The sequence below is a fragment of the Echinops telfairi genome, unplaced genomic scaffold (assembly GCF_000313985.2).
Source record: "Echinops telfairi isolate 266 unplaced genomic scaffold, ASM31398v2 ScPeMD7_17;HRSCAF=63, whole genome shotgun sequence".
NCBI lineage: Eukaryota > Metazoa > Chordata > Mammalia > Afrosoricida > Tenrecidae > Echinops > Echinops telfairi.
Genome location: NW_022103914.1, coordinates 1,191,902 through 1,197,901, shown reverse-complemented (window position 1 = coordinate 1,197,901; position 6,000 = coordinate 1,191,902).

Sequence of the window (6,000 nt, the reverse complement as noted above, 5' to 3'; positions counted from 1 at the left end):
GCCACGTGGCTCATCCAGAAGTCTTGCCTCACACCTCACGTCATCTCTTCGACTAAGTCACGTATCCATGGGCTCACCTGCAACCATTGTCCCTTGCAGCGAGTGCTTTGCAGCTGGGCTTTGAAATGGCTCTACCCTCCAGGGGGTCAAACTGGAACGAACTGATTCAAAGCCCTGGTTTTGGTGAGTTTTCAGTCCTGCGGCCCTAGGATACGGGGTGGCTCCACTCCCTCTGCTGGTACCCACCACCTTGTCCCCTGGGCTACCGCGGCCCCCAGTCAAACAGCCCGAAATATGGCTGGGTGGTAGGGGGCGAGTACGGGCCAAGTGGGTTCTGGGCAAGGGTCTGACCATCTGAGGGGACATCAGGCAGAAGACCCATCACCATCTGTGGAGGTCATTAGCGTACACCCTGCAGGCCTTCCTGATCGTCCTCCACCAGAGCACTGTGGGATTGGCGCTATACTTGGGGAGCTCTCTGAGTTACGGGAGAGTTAGAATACGTCATCAGTTGCTAGCAAAGGACCCTTGCTTGGTAAAGTCCTGACAAGGAGGGAAGGGCCTGCCTCTCTCCAGTGAGGTGACACATCAATGCCTCGGACAGACAATGCCACCGATCAGGAAGGTGGCAAGGACTGGCCCCCCTTTCTGCTTGTTGGGCTGGCCACCACGTCTCCATCCAGGGCCGACAGATCAGGAGAACAGCAGCCCTCTGGGCATCGTGGACTCAGGTTCAGGAGCAGTAGACATGGGCCCTCCCACAAAGGCTAACGTGGAGCGCGTGAACCTGTGATTGAAAACCCAAGCAAGCACGCTCAGGCCTTTGGCTGGATCAGTGTCTGTTTTTGAGCTGCAGCCATGTTTTCAAATGGAGCTTTCATTTTACAGAGCAACCCACTATCTGATAGCACAATGTTTCCAGACAGAGTCTGCCCACAGGGAGGAGGAGAAGGAGGCTGCTCTAATGAATAGATAAGCTTGATTTGTGTTTGGCAACAGCCTTAGCATTTAATTCCAGCAATTAAAGCAGGCAAGGCTCCTTTGTTTTCCTTTTCCTTGCGAAAACAATAAAATATCACAGAATGTTTGGGAAACAGGGAAAACATCACACACACACACACACACACACACACACACACACACACACACACACAGCCTTGTTCATCATCAGACCACCTTAGTATAACCACCACCATTTTGCACTAATCTGTGCCTGGCATGATAGACACATAATTATAAATCTTCATGCCTTTAGGCCTCACTGCCACTCTATGGAGGGGACAGTGGAGGCTCAGTGTAAAAATCTCAGGTTCGAGATTAGCATTGGATGGCTAACTGCAAGGTTGGTGGTTCAAACCCACCACTAGCTGCTCCTTGGGAGAAAGATGGGGCTGCTCCTGTCAAAATGTACAGCTTGGGAACCCTGATACAGGGTCACTGTGAGTCGAGGTCGCCTCGGTGGTGGTGAGTTTGGCTTTAGGTTTATCTATAATGCTCACTAGGGGTCAGGGGGCAGCTTCCAGACTAGGAAAAAGGCCTGGGGATCTAGGTCCCCAATTCAGTCAATGATAACCCACTGTAGAAATTTTGTGTGTATATTCTCAACAAGCACATAAATACAATGAAAATACACACACCCTGTGAATCACAATGGCCTGGTCTGCAGCCAACCGTGGAACTGGGGCAGGGCCGGGCCAGGCCACGGTGTGGTGTTCCTGAGCTTGCCCTGCCTTGAGGGCTGGCTTGTCGCAGGGGCACAGTTCCTGCACGCGCTTTAAGAATGAACCCACACAGACTTCAGAGCGAAGTGGAGCCCGGTTCTAACCAAGGGCCAGCTCCCTCCAAGGCTGGCCTCTCGACTCCCATGTTTGCTCCTGCCTCCCTCAGGTAGCCCATGGCCCGCTACAAACTGCCCTCACCATGGACATGCCGGTTGTTTTCCCAGAGGGTGCAAACACCCCTGTCTAGTCTTGTTTTCAGTTCTCATCTTGTGTGAGTCACACAGTAATCACAGAGAGCAAGATCTGGATCACAGTGGAGGGACCACTGTAAGGAGCCAGAGACAGGTGGGGAGGAGAGGGTGACGCACCGGCCACCAAACCCACTGCCACTGAATCCGTGCCAACTCATCGTGAGCTTGCAGGACAGGGTAGAACTGCTCAGTGCGTTTCTGAGACGGTGACTCTTTATTGAAGCGGTTCCGAACCTGTGGGTTGCGACCCCTTTGGGGGTCCAACGACCTTTCACAGGGGTCACCCGATTCATAACAGTAGCAAAATGACAGTGATGAAGTAGCAGCAAAAAAAATTTTGTGGTGGTGGGGGGGGGTCCCACCACATGAGGAGCTGTATTCAAGGGTGGTGGCAAGAGGAAGGTTGAGAACCACTGGTTTATGGGACTATAAAGCTCCTTCTTTCTCCCATGGTTTTGAACTGCTGGCCTTTCAGATCACTGCCCACCATGTAACTACCAGGGCCCCTCACAAGGCTACATCAAATACAGGTGGTTCTGTCCTCAGAATGGGGTTCTCGTCTGACAACCCCATTGTAAATTGGTTGATTTTTACGAACTGTTGCCGTGGCTGTGATTGGGAGCTCACAGTGACCTTATAACAACGGAAGGAAACCCTGCCCACTTCTGCATCTTCCTCACACCCATGGTCACGTTTGAGCCGTTGTTGCAGCCACGCTGGCCATCCAGCTTCTCGGGGGTCTTCCTCATTTTCCGCTGCCCCGTGTCATCGCGGTCACGCATTGGGCTGCTCCTTATGAGGTCAACAGTTTGAAACCACCAGCTGCCTTCATTTCCATCAAGTGCTACAGTCTTGGAAACCCACAGGAGCAGCCCCGCCCTCTTCTAAAAGGCTGCTCGAAGTCCATGGTAGTGCGTTTGATCCGACGTTACCAAGCAGCAGTATATTGATGAGTCCAAACACTGTTATTGGGGATTAGCAGGAGACCGACAACCCCCAAACCCATTGCCATTGAGGAGATTCCAGATTCTTAGTCTTAGCGGCCCTGCGGGGCAACATCGATCTGGTTCCGGAGGCTGTCAGTTTTTAGGGAAACAGTGCCATGTCTTTCTCCCTTGGTGCAGCTGTGGCAACACCGACCTGTTGTAGCGACCGGTGACAATTCGACGTAAAACAAAATAAAAAAACCCCTCAGTAACTGGGACATGCCTGGAATGTCTAATGGTTGACCCACAACCCAAGGCTCAGCCCAAACACCTGGCCTTACTTACTTACATCCAGCGTCCACCTGTCTGACCTGAAGCAAGTTACTTCACCTGCATGGCCTCATTTTCCCCATCCATGAGATGGGACAAACTCTAAGAGTCAATGTGAGGGTCAAATGTAAGGTGACCAGATTTAAAGTGGGACACCATTGACTAGGGGGCGTGTCTTGATTAAAAATGTGGTCTATATGGGACCAAATAGACCGTTCCCTGGCTTGTCGTGCATTCTTTCCAAAAATTGGAACTTTTTTAAAACACCCAAAATCGGGACTCCCGCCAAAAGCGGGACGTCTGGTCACCTCAAATGGCATAAGACACTGGGCACGGCCCACTGCCCGGTGTGCGATTTCAGGGCTATTATGTTGTTGTTGTTACTGTTACTTGGTCTCAGCCTACCACTAGCCCCTGTGCCCAAACTTGTACTAGGCACTCCCTCCAAACCTCAGTTTTTCCGTGTATGAGACTGTTGGACCAGGTGATCTGCAAGTCCCCTTGTTAAGCAATCCGAGGTCGCATTTGTCCTCTTACCTGCAGCTGGAGGGCTGAGGTAGCATTGCAGGAAGGACGGCTGGGCACCGACGGAGGAGAAGCGTAATTAACTAGGTATGGCTGAAGCGGAGGAAGGGGATTGCGCCCTGCCCCGAGTCCAAAGCAAAATGACCAGACTTGCCGTCCTGGGAGGGGAGGCGGCCCCACCCCTTCACTCACTCCCAAGCCAGGGCTGAAACCTGCGGGAAAGGGTTTCCGAGCCTCTGCCCCGCCCACCTGGACCCCACCTTCCCCGCACCCCACCCCCAGTCGCCCAGATGGTCTAAATGGGAAGAAAAGAGCAAAATCCGTATCCAATCTGCTTTATTCAGAGCAGTGGGACGGAATCTGCATCTCAATCTTATCTTTGGGCCGAACTCGGCTCAGCCTTGCCCGCCAAGTGATGAGCAAAGGGGGGCAGGGAAGACGCCGGCCCGGGCTCGGCGGGGCAGCCCACAACCGGGCCCGGCACTCTGCGGCCTGGGGGTGGGCTGGGCAGGGGATAAGGGGACCCCCAGGCCTTCCCCTCCCGCCAGGCCGCAGACAGAGTGCATTCTTTCCTGCTCTTCGTTTCCCCCCAATTTCCTCTCCTTTTCTTTCCCTCCCCTTTTCCCAGGCACTCAGCCAAGCGGGGCCTTTGAATGGAGGGGTGTGGGGAGGGGGCCCTCGCGGGCTGCGCCGCTGGGAAGCCAGGGGGGCGGCGCCTCCTCCCCGAGCCCCGCTGGCCCCGAGCCGGGCTGGGCGCGGGCCCTGCCCTGTCCATCTGGAGCCGCTGGAATTTGGTCCTCCAGCGCCGCGCAGAACCTGGAAAACCCCCTGGCTCTCGCGGCCCAAATTTGCAGGAGACTGATTTGCAGCAGGAAGTCAGTTTAAATAATTTATAGCCAGAAAACAGTCTCCCTGGTAGAGAAGTCAATTCAGGAAACCAAATTACACTCCGGAAGGCTGCTTGGAGAGAGCGCAGCCCCAGAGCTGCCGGAGGTGCCAGTGAGACGCGGCCGGTCTCCACCCGCAGGGCTGGGTCCCCCACGTGTGGTTGTCTGTCCAGAGTGTGGGCTTTGGTCTCAGGCTCAGATCCCAACTCCACTGGGAACGTGACAAGCCCCTCAGCCCCTGTAACCTCGGCTTCCTCCCCGTAAATTGAGAATGCTAACACTGGCTGCTCACAGCATTCTCGCAAGGTTGCGATGGGACGTGCCAGGGGAGAGCTGACCACACTGCTAGGCACTTTCGGGGTGCCAGTGCCCTCCCTTTTATTGAAGCCGCTATCGCGAGGGCCGCAAGTCGTGACTTCTGAAGGCAGGTCAGCATTTGCTCTGGAGAGGGCTCCCCAGGCCCCCTGTCAGTCAGCAAGAAGTCTCTCGTGCCCTGACCTGGGTTAAGTTCTCCCTGTGTTGGTGCCACTTGCCCTCGTAAATCACCCTCTGATTTGCCTCCTTCTCTGTGGCCACCACTTGTGGCTGGCCGGTGTGTCCTCCAGTCACGGGGGACTGACCTTCACCCATGCTCTGTGGTGTGGGGCAGGGTTCTCCTGGGTTCTCAGAGTTGCTTTGGGGATGGGTGGCCCACGCTAACCATCCTTCCCACTGCCCCCTGCCCCCAGCACTTCAACTTACCGACAAGTCCACCTTTCCGGCAAAAAACGGTGCCTGACACTTTGTGTGGATGCTCAAACCACTCCGTAAGGTGGCCTCGGGCTGGCTCATTTCTCTCCTCTCCCAAACTCTTCTTTTTTTAATCATTTTATTAGGGGCTCATACAACTCTTATCACAGTCCATACATACATCAATTGTGTAAAGAACATTTGTACATTCATTGTCCTCATCATTCTCAAAACATTTCCTCTTCACTTAAGCCCCCGGCATCAGCTCATTTTTCCCCTCCCTCCCCGCTCCCAACCCCCTCTAGAGCCCTTAATAATTTATAAATCGTTATTTTGTCATATCTGGACCTGTCCGACGTCTCCCTTCACCCACTTTTCTGTTGTCCGTCCCCCAGGGAGGAGGTCACATATAGTTCCTTGTAATCGGTTCCCTCTTTCCAACCCATTCTCCCTCCACCCTCCCAGTATCACCACTCACACCACTGGTCCTGAAGGAATCATCTGCCCTGGATTCCCTGTATTTCCAGTTCCTATCTGTACCAGTGTACATCCTCTGGGTCTAGCCAGACTTGCAAGGTAGAATTCGTATCATGATAGTGGGGGCAGGGAGGAAACATTTAGGAACTAGAGG